General features: G+C 42.9%; 1 protein-coding gene across 3 annotated transcripts in view; it reads right to left on the bottom strand.

The window, feature by feature from the left end:
* UBR2 (ubiquitin protein ligase E3 component n-recognin 2) overlaps nt 1–23,479 on the bottom strand; it is a 5,196,118-nt gene that overhangs the window by 4,256,596 nt on the left and 916,043 nt on the right. The window lies entirely within an intron of this gene.

Here is a 23,479-nt window from a genome sequence, read left to right as displayed (position 1 = left end):
GTCCCCAGGAATAGATGGTATTCCTGTGAAAGTTTGGAAGCTAGGAGAAAATTAAAATGATAAAGCTCTGGAAGGTTTTGTTTAAGAGTATTTCAACAGGAAAAGCACCAACATCCTGGAAGAAAGTGGTGGTGATGTAATACCTGAAGATGGTAAAGACCTATTAGATCCAATTTCGTATAGGTCGATTCGAATTCTAAACCATGTTTATGAAGTGTTTTTGTCCATAATGGCTAAAAGAATGGCAAAGGTGATTTCCAAAATTGACAGATATGGATCAATGTGGTTTTGTGGACTGGAGCACACCAAGAAAAAAAAACACCAAGAATAAACAACCAGCAGACTGTGGTAGCTGTAGATATGTATATTAAATAATCATAACATCAATATATAATATAAACAAACCGGTTTTGGCTTATACTTCTCGAAGCCTTCATCAGTGTAAATTCAAATAGAAATCAACCATTTATATACTGTGTCAGAAGCATGAAGATCAATTAGAGGTGTTCATTTAGCACTGGGGCAAAAAGCCTTCCCAATTTAATAATCCATTTTTTAACTTTAGCATTAAGTAATTCATGCCATCCAAATTTATTATATTGAATTCCCAAAATTCTATCAATGATAAAGTGAAAAGAAGCAGTTTTGTGCGATTCAGTATGTTTAAATAAAGCATTTGTGTTTCTTTTATTCTTGATTTCACTGAAGTGTTCTGATATTCTATGTTTCACTGCTCTTGATGTTTGTCCTACACAGAAAGCAGAGCACATACAGATGGCAAGGCAAATGACACAATCTGAGCTACAGTTGGCAAAAAAGGGATATTAAATATTTCACTAGTGTTTTTACTACTAAAGTGTTTAGTTTGTAGTATCTTATGGCATTGTGTGCAATAACCACATGAAAAACATCCTTTGGCAACTTGTCCCTTTATAGTGCTTTGTAACTTATCTTTTTATTTATACCATCATTGCTTATAGTAGTTAAAGGACACCAATTTTTTTCCAATTCTGAAGGAAAATTGACATTTATCTCCTAATACTCCAGAAAGTTTATTGTCAGCCTTAAGGATGTTTCAGTTTCACTGCACACTATCAATTAGCACCCCAGTATTTCTACCATAAGTAGTCACAAGCCTAAATTTACCTTTAGGTGTGTCCATCTTAGTTTGATATTGTAAGAGTTTATATCTCTATCCATTCCATTAACCATATTTCTGGCTTGTGTAATATGACCTGTTCTATAACCCCTTTCTCTAAATCTTTTGGTCAGGTCATCTCTGAAATGCAGATACGAGTCATCCTCTGAACATATATGTTTCACCCCCATATATTAAGATTTAGGGATATTTTTACATATATGTGGGGGATGATAGCTGGAGGCATGGAGAAGGGAATTATATTCAGGGAATTTACGGTATACTTCTGTTGTTAGGGTGTTATCTGAAGTTTTAGTTACCATCACATCAAAGAAAAAGATCATTTCTTTGTCATGGTTCACCGTAAATTCAATCCCCCATTTGTTTTCATTCAGATATTCAATGAATTCTGCCAGATGTCCCTCATCCGATCTCCATACCATCCAGTAATCATCTAAATATCTTTTCCAAATGTCTATCTGTTCTATGTACAGATTACAGGAGCTATCATATATAATTTGTTCCTCTATATATGCCATAAATAAATCTCAAAATAGGAGGGTGAAACATATATGCTCAGAGGATGACTCATATCTGCATTTCAGAGATGACCTGACCAAAAGATTTAGAGAAAGGGGTTATAGAACAGGTCATATTACACAAGCCAGAAATATGGTTAAAGGAATGGATAGAGATAAACTCTTACAATATCAAACTAAGATGGACACAACTAAAGGTACATTTAGGCTTGTAACAACTTATGGTAGAAACACTGGGGCGCTAACTGATAGTGTGCAACGAAAAGTACAGTTGTGTACCTACCATAAATGTAGATGTTCGAGTGTATTCACTGTTGCAGTCATTACTCTTGGGTTATCCTGCTGGCAGGCTACTTGCAGTCGGCCATGAATTCCAAAGTCCTGGTCCGGCGTTGGATGCTGTCGCCTCTTCCCTGACGTCAGTGCGCCAGGGGTATAAAAGATGCAGCTGACGCCATTTTCTTCAGTTTTTCTTGCCCCAGATGTCAGGGTAGGCTAAATATATTATGCCAATAAACATACATGCAGTAAAGAAACATTTCCTTCATCTACAAGCAAATACACCACATAGGTTGTAGAGAATAGAGAAGTACAGATAAAACCCAGCAAAATAAAGGGGGACGGTGGGAGGGTAACCTGGACTGCAACAGTGAATACACTCGAACATCTACATTTATGGTAGAGACGCAACTGTACTATGTTCATCGTGTTTCACTGTTGCAGTCATTACTCTTGGGTTGAATCCCAAAGCTGAGGATGGGTGGCTGGGCTAAATAGGATTAGGAAAGGCTATGAGGCCCTGCAAAACTGCAGTGGCAAAGCCTGCTCTGGATTTAGAGTAAAGAGGCAAGTGGTGGTGCTTTGTAAAAGTGTACACTGAACTCCAAGTTGCAGCCTCTAAGAAGTATTTGGTTGGTACTCCTCTGAGGAAGGCTGCTGAAGTGGCTGCTGCTCTGGTAGAATGAGGCCTAATGCCCTTAGGCACTGATTTGCCATGCTGTGAATAGCAGAAACGGATGCAATGGCCTATCCATTTAGAAATAGTCTGTTTTGAGATGGCCTTTCCTTGTGAACTTGCAGCATATGACACAAAGTTGCTCAGTCTTTCTGAAAGCTTTAGTTCTGTTCAAGTAGAAGCGTAGCTGCCTGTGTATGTCCAAAGAATGCAGAATTTTCTCACCCTTGTTCTGTGGGTTTGGATAAAAGGTAGGCAAGTGAATGGTCTGGTTGAGGGCCACACTGGACACCACCTTAGGCAAAAATGTTGTGTTTGTCCTCAGAGAAACCCTGTCTGGATGAAAAATAATAAAAGGTTCCACAGCCATGAATGCTTAACTCCTAGACTCATCTTGCAGAGGTTATTGCTAGGAGCAGAGCTGTTTTCCAGGATAAGAATTTTATATCAGCTGTTGAGGCTGGCTCAGAACGAGGCAGTGTGAGTTTTTCCAACACATAATTGAGGTCCCATGCCGGAATTGGTGCTCTCCTTGGAGGCCTGATGTTTTTGGCCCCTCTGAGGTACTGCCTTATTAAAGGATGAGAAAAGATAGGTGGTTCCATATTGTAATGGGCTGAAATAGCAGAGGCATGAATCTTAATTGATGAAAAGGAAAGGCCTTTGTCCAGCATCTCAGTTAGGTATTGTAAAATATGAGAGATATTTGGCACATACGTGTCAATGCCTTGTTCCTGGTTCCAAGCACAGAATCTCTTCCATTTTTCTGCATAAGATTTTCTGGTACTGGGCCTCCTGACCTCCAAGATAACATCCATAACAGCTTTTGAAAGAGGAGTGTTCTGAATGGCTACATTATCCACCATGCTGCCAGATTTAAGGTCCTGAGTTGGCTGTGCAGGATCTGCTTGTTTTGTTGGGTCAGCAAGTGAGAAGTTTGAGGCAATATCCATGCTGGACCTTGAGACAAGCTCTTTAGGATTGGGTACCAGTGCTGGCGTGGCCAGTCTGGTGTAATCAGTATCATTTTTGGCTTCTCTTGTCTGACCTTTAGGAGTACCCTGGGAAGGAGAGGCAATGGAGAAAAGGCATATACTGTTTGATTTTTCCAGCTGAGGGATAGGGCATCCACTCTCCATGCTTGTTTGTGATAAATCCTTGGGCAAATTTCTCTGTAATTGGCAGTTGTGAGGGGAGGCAAATAGATCTATGTCTGGGCATCCCCATTTCCTTGTTAACATGCTGAAGACTTGCGGATCCAGTTTTCACTCGTGAGGATCCATGAGGTTTCTGCTTAGTTCATCTGCCAGAGTATTTGTTTTTCCTGGCAGGAATTGTGCTTGCAGGTGAACTTGATAAGTCAATGCTGTGTCCCATAAGGTCATTGCCTGTCTGCAGAGGGGGTAGGAATGTGTGGCTCCATGCTTATGTACCACATGACCGTAGTATTGTCCGCCTTTAGCAGTAGCTGTCCTGGATGAAGTAGATCCTTGAAAGCAGTCAGGGAATTCTTAACAGCTAGCATCTCTTTTTGATTGATGTGAAGATGCATCTGGCTTGCAGGCCATGTGCCCTGCAGGCCATGCGCCCTGAATACATTTTCCTGCCATATGGGCCCCCCAGGCATAATCTGATGCATCCGTTGTCAGTGTCTGTCTGGTTGTGGGTAACGTGAATGGCAGACCCTTGTTGTGGAGACAGGCCTGTGCCCACCATAGAAACTCCTGTTGCAGGCAGGGAATGAGGGAAATTACTGTCTCCAGACTGTGGCAATGCAGAGTCCAAACACTTTTTAGATACTATTGTAGCTTCCTCATATGCAGTCTGGCATATGGAATTAGTAGAATGCAGGATGCCATGAAGCCCAAGGCCTGCAGGATTTTCCTTGCAGATAACTGGGTCTCTGTTGCCAATTGTTTGAAGTAAGAAGTCAGTTGCCTTTTTTTGTCTGGCGTGAGATAAGCCATCTGGGCAGTTGTATTTAAGCTTGCACCCAGGAATATTATCTCTTGAGAGGGTACTAGTTTTGATTTATTTTCATTTACTGTGTACCCTAGGCAAATTAGTAATTTTTTTACAAACACCAGATGCTTTAGAAGAAAGTCTTTATTCTCTGCTTGAATAAGGCAGTCGTCCAAGTAGGGATATATTTGAATTCCTCTGTCTGCAAAATGCAATTACTGGTGCCAGGCATTTTGTGAAGACCCTGGGCGCAGTAGATAAGCCAAAGGGCAGTGCAGAGAATTGGTAGTGCATTGAGACAGCTATGAATCTGAGGTATCTTCTGCAAGATTGTCTGATTGGGACATGCAGGTATGCCTCTTTTAGGTCCAAAGTTACGAGCCAAGCCTTCTTGGCCAGGATAGGCAGTAGCTGCTGTAGAGTCAGCATCTTGAATTTTGGAACCTCCAGGAACGTGTTTAGTATGGACAGATTCAGTATTGGTCTCCAGGTTTTGTCCTTTCTGTGCACTAAGAAAAGTCTGGAGTAAAATCCTTGCCCCTGCTCTTGTTGTGGTACTTGTTGAATGGCCCTCATGTCCATGAGGGCTGTAATTTGCTTTTGTGCCTCTGCCCATTGATTGTGTGGCAGGTCTGGCATACCTTTTGCCCTTGGTAGGGTGTGAAAATGGAACCTGTAGCCTTGGGACACTATGTTCAAGACCCATTTGTCTTGGGTAATCATTTGCCAATTTGGTGAAAAAAGTGCTAGTCTTCCCCCTAAGGGGGCTGCCAAAAGAAAAGTGCTTGGATCTGGCAGAGGAAAGTCATTGGGACTGTTTCCTGTAAGGTTGCAATTTGTCTTCTCTGCTTTTGGAGGTAGGAGCACCCCATTGTTTAGGCCTGTATGAGCCTTGGGGCTGAGATCTGCCTCTGGGACGTCTGTATCTGCCTCTTTGTGGCCTGTCTGACACTGGAAAGGACCAATTTTTTGAAGGCCAGTTCCTGCTAAATCTGGGTGTCTGTACCTGTAAGAAATCCTTAACTGTCTGCATGGATTTCGCTTTATCCTCATTTTCTTCAACACCTCTTCTGTTTTAGCACCAAACAAAGTATCATGCTGTAATGGAGCATCTAATAATTTTGCTTTAACATGATCAGGCAAATTCTGTTCCTTTAATCAAGCACGCCTTCTAGTAACAGAACCTGTAACAACGGCCCTGCAAGAGGCCTCCAATGAATCACGACAGGACAACCCAGTTGTTATGACTGCAGATGCATCCATGAAGGACATCGGACAATTTAAAGCCCTTACAGCCAAGGCAGGAGAAGTGTAAACTTTTTCCCCCATCTGTCCAGTGCCCTTGAATCCCTATCAGAGGGGACAGGGTTTTTTTTGCAGTGGAAGCTTTGACCCCTTTGGGACACTGTGATATAGTTTCTGGGTAAGAATCTGGGACCCTGTAGTATCTGTCTGGCTTAGCAGGTGCAGGGGATAAAGAGTCAGGGGACAGGCCGGACTCTGAAAATACATCATCTACAATGTCTAGAACAAGTGGAATAGCAAGGGGTCTGTGCTGAGGAAGTAGCAGAAAGTCTCTGAGCCTTTTCTTAGATTCTGAGTAATCTTGGCTCTCCCAGTGGAAATGCTCCCTCATGGTATGCAGGGTTTCCCCAAAAGAATAATCCTCAGGAGGAGAGGCTGAAGGAATGGATTCTTCAGCTTCAAAATCCTCACAGGGAGGAAAACAATAATCCTGTTCAGAAGAGGAATGAGAGGAAATGGAAACCTGATCAGAAAAATCATATTCTGTCTCTTGCCTAGGCCTCTTATCAGGAGGGGGATGGGAACCCCTGATCAAAGTAATTAGGTCTTGGGCCATTTTAAGCATCTGTTTTTTAGGCATGGAAGTCTGAGTAGGAGAATGCTGTACTTGTTTCTTTGTCTTTAGAGCTGCTTTAGTCTTTGTCTTTGAAGCTGAAGATGGTTTAACATACAACTGTGCAGGTCTGAAGACACCCTCAGAAGCCAATGCCTGCTCAGCGTCTCCGGACCCATCTGAGGGGATGATTTCCGAGTGTACAATACCTTGAGTATCCAGAGGTCCAGTCGGCTCCACATGGGAGTCGGAAGCGGCCTGTGGCTCTAAGGTAGCGGGCACCAGGGGGTGCGAAAGCGCCTCACTGAGAACCGGCAACTGGCCTTACGGAGGCCTCATCATCAGTTTTGGACCTCGGATGCCTATCCTTTTCCTTGTCCTTGCGTTTTTTGTAAACTCCAGTCGTCGGCTGTTCTGACGGCATTATATAATTAAACCTTCAGCCAATGTAATGAAATGCAAAATCGAACCGACGCTTAACAGTGCGTTGGTTAAATCTAGCACAAAACCGACAGCTAGCAACATCGTGGTCAGGGCCTAGGCAAGGAATACAGTAAGAGTGAAAATCCTTATGAGGTATTTGCTTCCCACAAGAAATACAGTTAACTTTTTCTGACATCGGTCTGGAGCAAGAAAAACGTTTCCCCAACGGGGTACTTAGCTTTAATGAAGACTTCAGTTCTGAAATTCGGATTTGAAAATCTCAGGAGTCGGCCGACCGGCACTTGCGAACTGCTTTTGCTTCGGGCACTGCGCGGCAAGAAAGACTGAAGAAAATGGCGTTGGCTGCATCTTTTATACCCCTGGCGCACTTATGTCAGGGAAGAGGTGACAGCAACCGACACTGGACCAGGACTTTGGAATTCAGGCCGACTGCGGGTAGCCTGCCAGCAGGATAACCCAAGAGTAATGACTGCAACAGTGAAACACGATGAACATCTGGAACATCCTTAAGGCTGACAAACTTTCTGGATTATTAGCAGATAAATGTAAATTTTCCTTCAGAAATGGAAAAAATTTGGCGTCCTTTAACCACTATAAGCATGGATAGTACAAACAAAAAGATAAGTTACGAAGCACTATAGAGGGACAAGTTGCCAAAGGATGTTTTCCATGTGGTCATAGCACACAATACCGTAGGATACTAAAAGCTTTAGTAGTAAAAACACTCGTGAAGTATTTGATCTCCCTTTATTTGCAAACTGCAGCTCAGATTGTGTCATTTACCTTGCCATCTGTAAGTGCTCTGCTTTCTGTGTAGGACAAACATCAAGAGCAGTGAAACATAAAATATCCGAACACTTTAGTGAAATCAAGAACAAAAGAAACACAAATGCTTTATTTAAGCATACTGAATCCCACAAAACTGCTTCTTTTCACTTTATCATTGACAGAATTTTGGGAATTCAATATAATAAATTCGGATGGCATGAATTACTTAATGCTAAAGAGAAAAAATGGATAATTAAATTGGAAAAGCTGTTTGCCCCAGGGCTAAATTAACACCTCTGATCTTCAGGCTTCTGACACAGTATATAAATGGTTGATTTCTATTTGTATTTTTACACTGATGAAGGCTTAGAGAAGTATAAGCCGAAACCGGTTTGTTTATATTATATATTGATATTATGATTGTTTAATATACATATCTACAGCTACCACAGTCTGCTGGTCATTTTTTCTTGGAATGTTTAGATATTTTGAGACCTTTCAGACTCCTTACTTGCAGGGGATCCATTTTGGACTGGCTTTGTGGACAGGAGGCAAACATTTGACAACATTAACAGAAAAATGATTATTCAGAGGGAAGTAGAATTTAAGAAAATACCACTGTTGTTCGTGGGTCTTGATGCAGAGAAAGCATTGAATAGAGTAAGCCTGGATTTTATGATCAGGGCAAGGGAAGCATATGCATTCCTTGATAAAATTATAAGGCTGACTAGAATATATATGACGGATCAAAAGCAAAAATTTAAGTGAGTGGGTTCCTCTCCGATAATTTCTGTTTGAGCAGAGGAAGCAGGCAGGGGTGTCCTCTTTCCCCTTTGTTATTTGCATTATGTTTAGAATCACTGGCAAAGAAAATAAAGGACTCAGGAATTCAAGGCTATAATTAGTACGGTAGTCAAGAAAATCTGGCTTTATTCGCAGATGACATTTTATACCTGATAAAACCAGAAAAAGGACATTTCAGTGTTGTGGAACATTTTGAGACAGTTTCAAGCCTTTTTCGGGACACAAAAAAACAAAACAAAGGCAATAGTTGTAAACTATGTACCCTCACAAGAACTGGTTCAGTAATATCCATACTTATGGGGACATGATAAAATGAAGTAATTAGAAGTATGGATTAAAAAGTATTCTGTTATGGCAGTTAAGGATATGTGGGAAAGGATTAACATAACATAACAGTGCAAATAAATAAAAACTGAGAAATTGGAAGCTCTGTTTTATGGATATGGATAGCAAGATACAAGCAATTAAAATGTTTTAGTCCCTTTAGTTTTACACTCAGTCAGGCATAATTTCAGCAACCAGAGAAGTTGTGGATAGCAATTAAAAAAAAGTTATGTCTTAACATAACGTTCCATCTGTGTTGTTGATCTTCTTTCATTCATCAGTGATGTGTTTGGTTCCGAGCCCTTGGAACAGAGTCAACCTAATAAGCTCGTGCCAGCCAAAAATACTCGAGCTAAGCTTAACTATAGTGCCCTTCTCCCTGTTACCTCAGATTGCATTTGCCCATCTTGTACTAGTAAAGCAGAGGTCATTTCTGCGCAAATGCTCTAACTCACCACTTGGATCCAAGGTATCCCACAGGAGCCTTTGGAGAGGGAAGGAGGGTGGGAAGTGATGAATGAAAGAAGATGAACAACACAGATGGAACGTTATGGTAAGACATAACTTCTTTATCTGATGTTGTTAATCTTCTTTCCGTTCATCACTGATGGGACAGAATCCCCAGCTACCTTGTGTTCCCTGGGTGGCCCTTACGGAAGAACATTCCTGAGTACCACTGAGCCGAAGGCAGGTCTCCCTCTGGAGACCACACCCAATTTGTAATGATCAACAAAAGTGTGGGGATTAGCCCATGTAGATGCTGCGCAAATATCATCTGTAGAGAATCTCGAATGGAAGGCAGCAGATGTTGCCATAGATCTGGTAAAGTGGACTTCAACATTCTGTGGTATAAGTTTCTTTACAAGTGAATAAATGCAGCATATGCAGTCCCTTAGCCATTTTGATAAAGTGATCTTGGAGACAGAATTTCCCACTCTAGGTCCCGAGAAGGAAATGAAAAGTTGGTCAGTTTTATGTATTGCTTTGGTTCTGTCATCCAAAGAATGTAGACAGCATTCCCCTTTATTAGTAAAATTTGGGAAAAATACTGGCGAATCAATGATCTGATTGAAAAATCTGACATAACTTTGGGGAGAAAAGAAGGGTTTGTCTAGAGTGATACTCTGCCCTTTTGAAAGATTAAATAGCAGCTTTTAATGCATACTGCCTGAAGCTCGGAGATTCGTCTGGCTGATGTGATAGCTACCAGGAAAAGGGTCTTCCACGATAAAAATTTGAGGTCACACTTCGCTGCAGGTTAAACAAGGGGGCTGAGTTAAGGACTGAAAAAATAACACGGAGGTAGGATACACCAAAGATCACAGACTATCACAGACGCACTAAATAGGAAGAACAATCCCAACTTACTGATCCCTGAGCTCAGAGCAAAGAGACCACGATTGCTCACTGTGGCACGGCAAACGAGATCTGGGGGAAGGCAGGAGATGGTGGTGCATTATGGGTAGGGGGAGGAGCTCGGAGCAGATGCTAGAAAATAATTGCCTGCTCGGATCCGATATGGATCCGAATACCCACAGGTTGCAGATAAAATGAAGTTAACTACTTCAGATCGTGAGGTTCCATGGCTCTACAGGTTGTCTGATTGGAGGCCTAATAGGAGAGATTACTTTAAGAAAAGTTTTGAATAACCGAAGCGAGATGAGGGGAGAATGATCCAACCCATCATGAAAGTTAGAGATGGCTGCTTCTCGGGACCTAGAATGGGAAATTCTGTCCCTAAGGTCACTTTATCAAAATGGCTAAGGGACTGCATATGCTACATTTATCCTTGGCAACTTCAATATCAACTGGAAGAACTGCTCCTCTGAGAACCCTACTATCCATATTAACCTATACGGCTTTACTCAGACCATTACCTCCCCCACTAGGATCAGCAAACCCAACAATACAGAAAGTACCTTAGACTGAATTCTCATTAATAGTCATCCCCAAATATACAAGGTAGGTTACCCTCCCTGATGACTTAAGCGACCACTTTCTCACCTTTATAATTAGGCACAAGAGTGACATTCTTAACCAACCCACCTATAAGACAATAAAAAAACCTTTAACCTTGACATCTTCAAAATGAACTAAGTTCATATGATTGGTCAGTGCTAAAAACATCTACTACTGGAGGAAGCAGTAACATACTTTAATACTAAATTTTTAACCATTCTAGACCTCCATGCACCAACAGGTTCTATTAATACTAAAACTGCCCCGTGGATCACAAAATAAACTAGACAAAAAATCCTACTTAGAAATAAAGTTTGGGCCAAATGGCATACCACAAAAAAAATGTGAAGAGCAAATAAAATATAGTCAGCTAAGAAACAACACAAAAAAATCCATTTTGTTAGATAAAAAAACTTCTACCAATTACAACAAACCACAAAAGTTCTGGGCAGGCATCAATAAACTACACCCAGGACAATCCAACACTCCCCCCCCCCCCCTCAGGCACTAATCACAATAGTCCTGAAGAAGTTGCTGATACCTTTAATAGTTTCTTTACTGAGACCATACAATCTCTAGCCAACCAGCTATCTCCTGATGGCTTAAGTTCTACTAATTCTATACATAGCTCTCAACCCTCTTTTCACCTTCAACCTGATCCCACATCCCTTGTTCGTACCCTTATTGAGAAACTCAAACCTACCACCCTCTAGGCTGGTCTCTTACCTGCTGAATATCTGCAAAAAGCTGCAGATACCATAGCCTATCCCATCTCCATCCTGATTAATAGAACTATAACCGAAGGCTCCATCCCCTCTACCTGGAAGATATCTCATATTATCCCCAGGCCGACTGGGGAACCGCCTGATGGCAGGATAACCCAAGTGTAATGACTGCAGCAGTGTAACAAGATGAACATCAACTTATCTACCCATCTTCCCATCGTCTTTGGCATTCCACAAGGCTCCATATTAGGACCTCTCTTATTTTCTATTTTTATTAATGACCTTCACTCAGTTAATTCCATAAGCCACCTATATTCAATATGCAGACGATTCCACACCAATATGCTCAGCCACTTCCCCCTCTGATCTACAGATTCTAACCCAAAATGTATTTAACATAATTGAAAATTGGCTCCTTAACCGCTGACTCATACTGAATACTAAGAAAACAAAACTATTACTATTCTCTCCAACCCGTAGGTCCTCTCCACTTACCTTTACTGTTAAATCAAACAATGGCACCATCATATCTCCTGATGCCTCTACCAAACTACTAGGAATATTAACTGATGCCAACCTTAAGTTTGATGTGCATATTAACAATACTATAAAAATAGTCAAAAAACTTGGCTCCCTATATAGGATTCAGCCCTTCCTTACCCCATTAGTTAGGACTATTATTGCCCGTACCCACTTACTCTCTACCCTCCTTTACACCTCCCCATATTCACAAACATGAGTAAAAATTACCTCAACAAATTGGCAAACTCCTATAATAACATTGCTAGATTTGCCACTGAAGCTGCATACTGAACCCACCACTGTAATAACTTGGCTCAATTAGGATGGTTAGAATTGCCTAACCAACTCCTACACAACCAAATTATAATTGCACATAAGATTCTTTATTAGCCTGATAATACTCCCATACTCAATAACCTTATTACCCCATACAATAACCTTAAGACCCTCCGCTCATCCAATAGACCACTAGTACAAATAGTTAAAACCTACGACACAGCCAGTGACTCCTTGCTTTCTGACTCCATTGGCAAAACCTGGAACTCACTACCTACTGATCTTACTTTGGTTTCCTCAATAACCCTTTTCAAAAACAAACAATACATCAATACACATTGGCTATGCCTCTGTACTTACCCAGACTATTTCCTTTATATCTAGGTCAAATGACACTTTTTACTGTACTAAGTTTGTATACATCACTGTTAGCCCATGAACTGAGTGTCCATCAACATGTCAGACTTATGTCTCTGTATATGATTTCTCTGTCGTATTATTCAACTGAATTCTCTATCCGCATCTGTCGTGTATATACTGTAAAGAAACGTAATGAACTATTATGCACTTTCATGTATAAATTTGGTGAAATGTAATTAGCTGTCATGTTCATTTTTGGAGCTATTCTCCCCATGCATCTGCTAAAAATGGACATATATCCAGTCGGACTAGCCCAGTCAACAAGTGCAAAATAAATAAAAATAAAATAAATAAATAAAAAATTTACTTCTATGGTAAAACCTGCAGCTCCATCTTTGAAGAATTTTGACAGATATTGTAAAAAGTACAGTTTTGTACCCAACATAAATGTAGATGTTCGAGTGTAAACACTGCTGCAGTCATTACACTTGGGTTATCCTGCCGTCAGGCAGTTCCCCAGTCGGCCTGAGTTCCAAAGTCTTGGTCCGGCATCAGTTGCTGTTGCCTTTTCCCTGACGTCAGTGCGACAGGGGTATATAAGATGCAGCCGACGCCATTTTCTTCAGTTTTTCTTGCCCCAGATGTCAGGTGCCCCCAAATAGGTAGGCAATTCAAATTGCTAATAAAACATACATAAGAAAAGCAAACAACAACTTTCAGTTACCAGCAAATACTCCCCATAGGTAGTAAAGGGTAGAAGGCATAGGTACGTACCAGCAAGTAAGAGGGGAAGGAGGGAGGGTAACCTGGACTGCAGCAGTGTTTACACTCGAACATCTACATTTATGGTAGGTACAAAACTGTGCTATGTTCATCGTGTTACACTGCTGCAGTCATTACACTTGGGTGGAATCCCAAAGCTGAGGTAGGGAGGCTGGTTCTATACGGCATTAGGGGTGGCTATAAGGCCCTGCAGCACAGCAGTGGTGAAGCCAGCTCTGGATTTGGAGTATAAAGGCAAATGGTAATGCTTGGTGAAGGTATGCACAGAACTCCATGTTGCTGCTTCCAAAATCTCCTTGGTAGGTACTCCTCTGAGGTAGGCAGTTGAAGTGGCTGTTGCCCTGGTGGAGTGAGATCTAATGTTGCTAGGTACAGGTTTTCCATGGTGAGTATAGCAGAAATGTATAAAATGTCCTATCCATTTTGAGATAGTCTGTTGTGAAATGGCTTTTCCCTGTGCTCCTGCAGCATATGCTACCAATAATTGCTCAGATTTTCTGAAAGCTTTGGTTTTGTCCAAGTAGCAGCGTAACTGCCTGTGAATGTCCAAATAATGTAGTAGTCTCTCCCCTTTGTTCTGTGGTTTTGGATAAAAAGTTGGCAAGTGAATAGTTTGGTTTAGAGCCACACTTGATACCACCTTTGGCATAAACATAGGGTTAGTTCTTAAAGACACCGTGTCCTGGTGGAAAATGAGGAAAGGTTAGTACCTGTAATTCTGAAACTCTTTGTGCTGATGTTATTAACAGTAGCAGAGCAGTTTTCCAAGAGATGTATTTTAATTCTGCTGTGTTAGCTGGCTCAAAGAGAGGTAAAGTTAATTTTTCCAAAGTTGAGGTCCCAAGTTGGGGTAGGTGCTCTATGGGGCAGTCTTATGCTTTTAGCCCCTCTGAGGTACTGTTTGAGCAAAGGATTAGAAAAAATTGGTGGATCCATGTTGTAATGAGCAGAAATGGCTGAGGCGTGGATCTTGATGGATGAGAAGAAGAGGCCCTTGTCCAGCATCTCAGTTAAATATTGAAGTATCTGAGGAATGTTTGGGACAAGAGGGTCAAAGCTGTGCGCCTGGTTCCAGGCACAGAATATCTTCCATTTATCTGAGTAAGCTTTCCTGGTGCTAGGCCTTCTGGTCTCCAGAATGACATCCATAACAGCTTTGGAGAGAGGCATTGCTTGCTTGACTAAGGAATTTTCCATGCAGCTAGGTTTAAGTTCTTTAGCTGGCTGTGAAGTATCTGATTGTTGTGCTGTGTCAGCAAATGTGGGATTTGAGGCAAAGTCCAGGATGGTTCTTGTGCCAAGTTCTTTAAGACTGGGTACCAGTGCTGGCGTGGCCAGTCTGGTGCAATCAGGATCATCTTTGGCTCTTCTTGCCTGGCTTTTATGAGTACCTTTGGAAGGAGAGGTAAAGGAGGGAAAGCGTATACTTGCAGGTTTTTCCAGCTGAATGAGAGGGCATCCACTTTCCATGCTTGTGGATGAGACTCCTTGTGCAGAATTTCTGTAGCTGGCAATTCATTGGGGATGCAAACAGATCTATGTCCGGGCTCCACCATTTTTGTGTTATCATTCTGAATATTTGTGGATTCAATTCCCATTCATGGGGATCCATGATGTTTCTGCTTAGGTCGTCTGTCAGTGTGTTTTTCTCTCCTGGCAGGAATTGTGATTGCAGATGAACTTGGTAGTCTAGAACTGTGTTCCACAAGGTCATGGCTTGTCTGCAGAGGGGGTAGGAGTGTGTGCCCCCTTGCTTGTTTATGTACCACATAACTGTGGTGTTGTCTATCTTTAGTAGTAGTTGTCCTGGATGAAGCAGGCCCTTGAAAGCTATAAGTGCATTTTGTACAGCTAGCATCTCTTTTTGATTGATGTGAAGATGCCTTTGCTCTGTGGGCCACTTGCCCTGAATACATTTTCCTGCCATGTGAGCCCCCCAGGCGTAATCCGATGCATCTGTTGTCAGTGTTTGCCTGGCTGTGGGTTGAGTAAAATGTTGTCCCTTGTTGAGGTGACAAGCTTGAACCCACCACCAAAACTCCTGTTGAAGACATGGAATTAATGGTATAACTGTTTCCAAACTTTGACAGTGTTGAGACCATACACTCTTTAGGTACCATTGCAGTTTCCTCATATGCAGTCTGGCATTTGGAATTAGTAGTATGCAAGATGCCATGTAGCCCAAGGCCTGCAGAATTTTTGTTGCAGGGAGTTGGATCTTTGTTGCCATCAACAAAGTATTGAGTCAATTGTCCTTGCTTGTCTGGTGTGAGATAAGCCATCTGGGCCGTTGTGTTCAAGCTGGCATCTGGAATATTATCTGTTGTGAGGGCACTAGTTTTGATTTCTTATTGTTTACTGCGTACCCCAGGCAACTTAACTTTTTTACGAATGCCAGATGCTTTAGAAGAAAGTCCTTGCTCTCTGCTTGAATCAGGCAGTCGTCCAGGTATGGATAAATTTGAATTCCTTTTTGCCTGTAAAATGCAATTACTGGTGCCAGGCACTTTGTGAAGACCCTGGGCGTAGTAGATAAGCCAAAGGGCAGTGCAGAGAATTGATAGTGCATTGAACCAGCTAGAAATCTGAGGTATCTTCTGCAGTTTTGTCTGACAGGGACATGCAGGTATGCCTCCTTGAGGTCCAAAGTCACGAGCCAAGCTTTCTTGCTCAGCATGGGAAGAAGCTGCTGTAGTAACAACATTTTGTATTTCGGAACATCCAGGTAAGTATTTAGAGAAGAAAGATCCAGAATGGGTCTCCAGGCTTTGTCCTTTCTGGGAACCAGAAAGAGTGTTGAGTAAAATTCTTGTCCTTGCTCCTGTGGTGGTACCTTTTGAATAGCTCTCATGTCCATGAGTGCTGTCATTTGTTTTTGAGCCTCTGCCCATTGATTTGGTGGCAGATTTGGCATTCCTTTTAACCTTGGCAGAGTGTGAAAGTGGAACCCGTAACCTTGAGATACAATGTTGAGAACCCATTTGTCTTTGGTGATGCAATGCCAATTGTGATAGAAAAGTGCCAGTTTTCCTCCTAAGGGGGCTGCCAAGAGACAGCTGTTTGGCAGCTGTAGTGGGAAGTCATTGAGGCTGCTTTTTATAAGGTTATGGCCTGTCTTCCCCTTCTTTCTGGCCTGGTGTACCCCACTGTCGAGGCCTGTAAGGACCTTGTGCTTGACCTCTACCTCTTGGACGTCTGTATCTGCCCCTTTGAGGTCTGTCTGTGACTGGAAAGGACCCATTCTTTGTTGGCCAATTTCTGCTAAACCGAAAAGGCTGAACCTGTAAGAAAACCTTCACTGTTTGCACAGATTTTTCCTTATCCTCCATCTTCTTTAATACCTCCTCTGCCTTAACTCCAAACACATCCCGCTGCAAAGATGCATCCAATAAGTTTGCCTTAACAAGATCTGGTAACGTATGTTCTTTTAACCAAGCATGCCTTCTAATGACAGAGCCTGTCACTGCTGCTCTACAGGAGGCCTCTAAGGAATCAAACCCACACTGCAAAGTATGTTTTCCCACTTGTTCAGCTGCATGCAATAAATCCTGCACTTCTTTAAAATTAGGAGGATATGAATCTGGAAGCATCTTTTGTTTCAACATTGCTGATATTTTAGCATGAGAAACTGGCAATTTAAGGCTCTCATTGCTAAAGTTGCAGACATATATACTTTCTTTCCCCATCTGTCTAATGCTCTGGAATCTCTGTCAGAGGGAACTGTTTTTTTTTTTGCTGATGAGGCCTTAATCCCTTTGGGTCCCTGAGAAATAGTTTCAGGGTCAGCAACAGGGCTTTTATACAGAAATTTGTGAGAGTCAGGGACTCTGTAATATCTATCAGGTTTAACTGGGGCTGGAGGTAAGGAGTCAGGATTTAAGCTGGATTCAGTGTACACATCATCCACAATATCTAACACTGGCGGAATAGCAAGTGGCCTGTGTTGAGGCAATAAAAGTAAGTCTCTGAGCCTTTTCTTGGATTCTGAGTAATCCTGGCCTTCCCAATGGAAATGCTCCCTCATAGTATGTAAGGTCTCCCCAAAGGAGTAGTCCTCAGGTGGGGAGGCTGATGGAATTGATTCCTCAGCATCAGAATCCTCATAAGGGGGTAAAGAATATCCTAGGTCTGAGGATGAATCTGAAGAAATGGTCACCTGGTCGGAAGATTCATAGTCTGCATCCTGTCTGGGACTTTTATCAGGAGTGGGATGGGACCCCCTGATCAGGGTGATTAGGTCTTCGGCCATTTTGAGCATTTGTTTCTTAGGCATGGAAGCCTGTCCTGGAGAATGCTGTATCTGTTTCTTTGTTTTTAAAGGGGCCTTAGACTTAGCAGAGGGTTTAATGGTTAACTGGGTAGGTCTGAAAACACCCTCTGAAGCTGTGGATTGCTCAGCTACTTTGGTTCCCTCTGAAGGGTTAGCTTTGGTAGGCTGAAAACCTAGAGCGTCTGAAGGCCCAGCCAGCTCCACGTGGGAGTCGGAGGCAGTCTGTGGTTCTGTGGAAGCGGTCATCAGGGGCTGCGTAGGCGCCTCGCTGAAACCCGGAGAACCGGCGACCGGCCTAGAAGAGGCCCCGTCATCAGTTTTGGGCCTCGGATGCCTGTCCTTGTCTTTGCGCTTTTTATGTATTCCGGTCATCGGAAGTTCTGACGGCATGGTGTAATTGAATTTTCTGCCAAAATAATGTCGGGCAAAATCAAACTGACGTTTAATAGTGCGCTTGTTAAACCTAGCACAAAGCCGACCAGTGATGTCGTGGTCTGGGCCTAGGCATGGAATACAATAGGAGTGGAAATCCTTATGAGGTATTTGCTTCCCACAAGAAATACAGTTATTAACTTTTACTGACATCGGTCCGAGGCAAGAAAAAGTTTCCCCAATGGGGTACTTAGCTTTGTAGAAGACTTCGGTTCTGGATTCGGAGTGAAAATCCCAGGAGTTGGCCAACTGGCACTTGCGAACTGCTTCTGCTTCGGGCACCGCGTGGCAAGAAAGACTGAAGAAAATGGCTTTGGCTGCATCTTATATACCCCTGTTGCACTGACGTAAGGGAGGAGGCGACAGCAACCGACGCCGGACCAAGACTTTGGAACTCAGGCCGACTGGGGAACCGCCTGACGGCAGGATAACCCAAGTGTAATGACTGCAGCAGTGTAACACAATGAACATCTGCTGTAACTGGAGCAGAGTACGGGTTTAGCCTCCATTGCTTAGACCAAATAGAGAACCTCTTCCAGTTGTCTAGACATAGTCTTCTGGTGGATGGTTTGTGAGAGGCCAGGATGCTGTCATATACAGGAGAGGGGCGATTATCCTGCCTGGCGATTAACGGAAGTGGAGAAACCAATCTGTCAGCTTGAGACTGGATAGGTTCAGGAGGCTCAGCCCTTGGGGGTGAGAAATCAGGTCTAGAAGAGGGTCCAGAATCCATGGTCAACATAACAGATGAGGTCAAAGGAAGGGGAACCAAACTTGTCAAGGCCAAAAGAGGGCTATGAGGATCACTTTGCATCTCAACCAAATTGCTTTATTTATGAATTGGGGAATCAGAGGGATGCGGGGATAGGAATATAGCAGTCCTGTGGGTCAATCGTGAATCTGAGCGTCCCTCGGGGACTCCCTCTGTGGGGGGATTAGGGCAAAATAGCTGCTGCATTTGCTGTTGGACGGGGAGGCGAATAGGTCGCAGCAAGGCTGGCCCCAACGGCTGAAAATTTTCGCTGCTATGTTGGGATTGAGAGACCACTCGTGGAGCAGCAGAATACATCTGCTCAAGTTGTCTGCAATCACGTTCGAATTCCCAGGGATATGCATTGCTATCAGAAAGCGGTTAGAAGCTACCGCCCACTGCCAAATTTTCATGGCCTCTCAACACAGGGGATACGACTTGGTTCCTCCTTGCTTCTTGATCCAACAGACTACTGACATGTTGTCTGATTGAATTGCGGACAGAAGAACAGATTGGAATGCATGCAATGCTAACAGCACTGCTCTCAGTTCTAGAACATTAATATGCAGGTTGGCCTACAAAGTGCACCATGCGCCTTGGACCGTCTCCCTGGAAGTGGCCCCCCCACCCTATCAGGGAAGTATCCATGGTTACAATGGCCTTGGGATTGGGGGGATGAAATGGACAGCTGCAAAGTTTTGTGTTTGGCCTCCTCCACCAAACAAGGTCCTGCTTGCAACAACTGGTTATCTGAATTTGAAAGCATAGAGGGTGGTAATTCAGAAACCATTGAGATAGCAGAAGCCATTGAAGTATTCGCATATGCAGTTTCGCAAGAGGCACTACTGGTATGGAAGCTGCCATGGATCCCAAAACCTGAAGAACCCCCCTTGCTGAGGCTTTGTTTGCACAGAGTATCACCCGGAGCTGAAGCCTTAATCTCTGAAGTCTGTGAGCTGGGAGAGACACCAGACAAGAACGGGTGTCTAAGACTGCTACAATGAATTAAGAAGTTATGTACTCACCATAACGTTCCATGTGAGTTGTTCATCTCGCCTTCATTCTTTACTGATGGGTTCGGAGCCGATCCATCGGATCCGGTACAGCCCTTTGCAAAGCTTGAGGTTTACCAGTAGCTCGAGGCCAAGCCCCTTATCCAATGATGTACTGGGAATTACCTCAGATTTTGTTTGCTGCGTGTACCATAGCCATATAACTGAGCTATCCTCTCAAGGAGAGGAAGAAGAATTGAGCAACCAGGATGAGACCAGCCTCTAGGGTCAACTAACAGCCAGGAGGGGAAAGGAGGGAGGGACGTAATAATGAAGGCGAGATGAACAACTCACATGGAACGTTATGGTAGGTACATAACTTCTTAATGTGAAGTTGTTCAATCTTGCCGTTCATTCTTTACTGATGGGTAGCATCCCTAGCACCATCAATCTCAGGTGGCTCACGGGAGTACAATCCTCAAAACCGTAGACCCAAAAGAAGCCCTGTCCCTGAAGGCCTTATCAACTTTGTAATGAGTGATAAAAGTACGAGGTTTAGGCCAAGTGGCTGCAGCACAAATGTTATCAAGGGGCAATTTGGCTTGGAATGCAGATGATGTAGAAACTGCTCTGGTTGAGTGAGCTTTAATCTTGTGTAGTAAGGACATATTAGCAGCTGAATAAACAAATAAGATACAATCAGATAGTCATTTAGAAAGAGTTGTTTTAGTCACTGATCTACCTTTTCTGGCTTCAAAGAATGACACAGAGCTGGTCTGATTTCCTGATATCTTTTGTTCTGTCCAAATAAAATCTGAGCTGTTTGTGAACGTCAAGTTTGTGCAGCATATACTCCAATTTACTGGAATGGTTAAGGAAGAAGACTGGTAACTCAATGACTTGGTTGATATTAGATTCTGAACAAACTTTGGGCAAAAAGGAGGGGTTTGTCCTAAGAGATACTCTATCAGCATGGAAGATCAAATAAGGAGGGCTGATGAATAAGGTTTGAAGTTCTGACACACTGCGGGCAGAAGTAACAGCTACCAGAAAATATGGTTTTCCATGACAAAAATTTGAGATCACAGGATGATGCTGGTTCAAACAGGGGGAGGACTATACAAGACAGCATAAAGTTTAGATTCCAAGGAGAATAAGGAGTTTTCACTGGAGGCCTCATATGGAAAGTTCCTTTGAGAAAGGCCTTGGATAACTTGTGGGACATTATGTTTAGCCTGTCAGCTCTGAGATGAAAGTTAGATATAGCAGCCAACTGGACCCAAACTGCAGCGGCTGCAGCTCCTTTATTAAAGATCATAGTCAAGAATTCTAATATGGATGTCAAGGGGGCTTGATAAGGATCAATGTTCTGCTTAGAGGCCCATATGGAAAATCTCTTCCACTTACTAAGATATAATCTTCTGGTGGATGGCTTATGGGAAGACAAAAGGATCTGCCTTACCTCATCAGAAAGGTTATGAAGCCTGGCTATGAGGGGAACTGGAGCAGCCAAGCTGCTAGCTTCAGTGACTGCAAGGAGTAATGAAGGTCCCCCGACGGATGTGTCAAAAGGTCCGGAATGGGATCCAGAATCCATGGATCCTCCAAGAGATGATGATGAAGAAATGGGAACCAAATCTGCTGAGGCCATTGATGGGCTACAAGAATGATGGTCCTTCACAGAGATTTTGCTTTCTGTAGAAATCTGGGTATCAAAGAAATAGAAGGAAATGCATAGAGGAGACCTGGGGGGCCAATCGTGTACGAGTGCATCTCTCGGGGCTTCTCCCGGAGGAGGAATCAGGGCAAAATAGCTTCTGCATGTCATGTTGATGCGGCTGGCAAAAAGATTGCAGCAAGGCTGACCCCATTTGCGGGAAATCCTGTCCGCAATCTCTTTCTTCAGGGAGCATACGTGCGGTAACAAGATTGCCCTGCTCAGTTTGTCTGCTATCACGTTGGATCTCCCCGGGATGTGCATTGCCAACAGAAAGCGCTGGGAGGAAACAGCCCACTGGCAAACTCTAAAGGCTTCTCGGCAAAGAGGGTAAGACTTGGTTTCGCCTTGCTTGTTTAAGTACCAGGCTACTGACATTGTCTGTCTGAATTGGAATTGTTCCTAGAGGGAAAGAGTCCTGGAAGTACTGCAACGCCAGAAGTACTGCTCTCATCTCCATAACACTGATATGCAAATGTGACTCTTGATCGGTCCAAGTACCTTGGGCAGTCTTTCCCTGAAAATGCCCCCCCCCCCCCACTCTATCAGGGCAGTGTCCATGATCACAGTGGCTATTAGCAGAAGTAATACAAAGGGGTGTCCTATGGTTACATGAAGAGACGTCAACCACCAATGGAGATCTCTCTTACAAGAGTTCGTAATTAAGATCGTGTGATTCACTGGAAGTTCCTGAAAAGACCATAGAATGAACAACAGCCATTGAATAATCCACATATGCATCCTTGTTAATGGTATGGCCAGGATCGCTGCAAGCATCAAACCCAATACTTTTAGAACATATGCGGCTGGTGCTCTGTCTTTTGATACCAATGTGCTGACATGCTGGCGAAGGAGAAAGACTTGTTTCTCCGATTTTGGAGGTAGGAGCACCCCATTGTTTAGGCTTGCATGAGCCTTGGGGCTGCGATCTGCCTCTGGGACGCCTGTATCTGCCTCTTTGTGGTCCGTCTGACACAGGAAAGGACCAATTTTTAGAAGGCCAGTTCCTGCTAAACCTGGTGGCTGTACCTGTAAGAAATCCTTGACTGTCTGCATGGATTTTGCTTTATCCTCCATTTTTTTCAACACCTCTTCTGCTTTAGTACCAAACAAAGGATCATGCTGTAATGGTGCATCTAATAATTTTACTTTAACATGATCAGGCAGATTCTGTTCCTTTAACCAAGTATGCCATCTAATAACAAAACCTGTAACAGCGGCCCTGCATGAGTCCTCCAGTGAATCATAACCACATTGCAAAGTATGCTTTCCCACTTGTTCAGCTGCATGCAATAAATCCTGCAATTCCTTGTTCTCTGAACATTCAGTATTTATCAACAATTTCTGCTTAAGCAGTGACATTAAATATTGCTGATATTTAAGCATATGAAACTGACAATTTAAAGTCCTTACAACCAGGGTAGCAGAAGTGTAGACTTTTTCCCCCAGCTGTCTAGAGCCCTAGAATCCCTATCAGAGGGGACAGGGTTTTTTGCAGTGGAAGCTTTAACCCCTTTGGGACCCTGAGACATAGTTTCTGGGTCATCAGCGGGGTTTTTATATAGGAATTTATGAGAATCCGGGACCCTGTAGTATCTGTCTGGCTTAGCAGGTGCAGGGGGTAAAGAGTCAGGGGACAGGCCTGACTCTGAAAATACATTTATTTTTATTTTATTTTACATTTGTTGACCGGGCTAGTCTAGCTGGATATATGTCCATTTTCAGTAGAGGCCCGGGGAGATGAGCTCCAAAAATTATAATCTCTAAAAATTATAATCTCTAATGATACTAAGTAAAAACAATTAAAGAACTACATGTAAAGTAAATAGTACAATAGTTATGGAATAACAAAATAATTGTAGCTCATGACATACATGGAGAATACAATAACATGTACAGA

Source organism: Protopterus annectens, chromosome 1.part0 (genome assembly GCF_019279795.1).
Source record: "Protopterus annectens isolate FY-2018-M chromosome 1.part0, PAN1.0, whole genome shotgun sequence".
NCBI lineage: Eukaryota > Metazoa > Chordata > Ceratodontiformes > Protopteridae > Protopterus > Protopterus annectens.
Note: the sequence above shows the minus strand (reverse complement) of the source record. Positions and strands in the feature narration are given on the sequence as shown.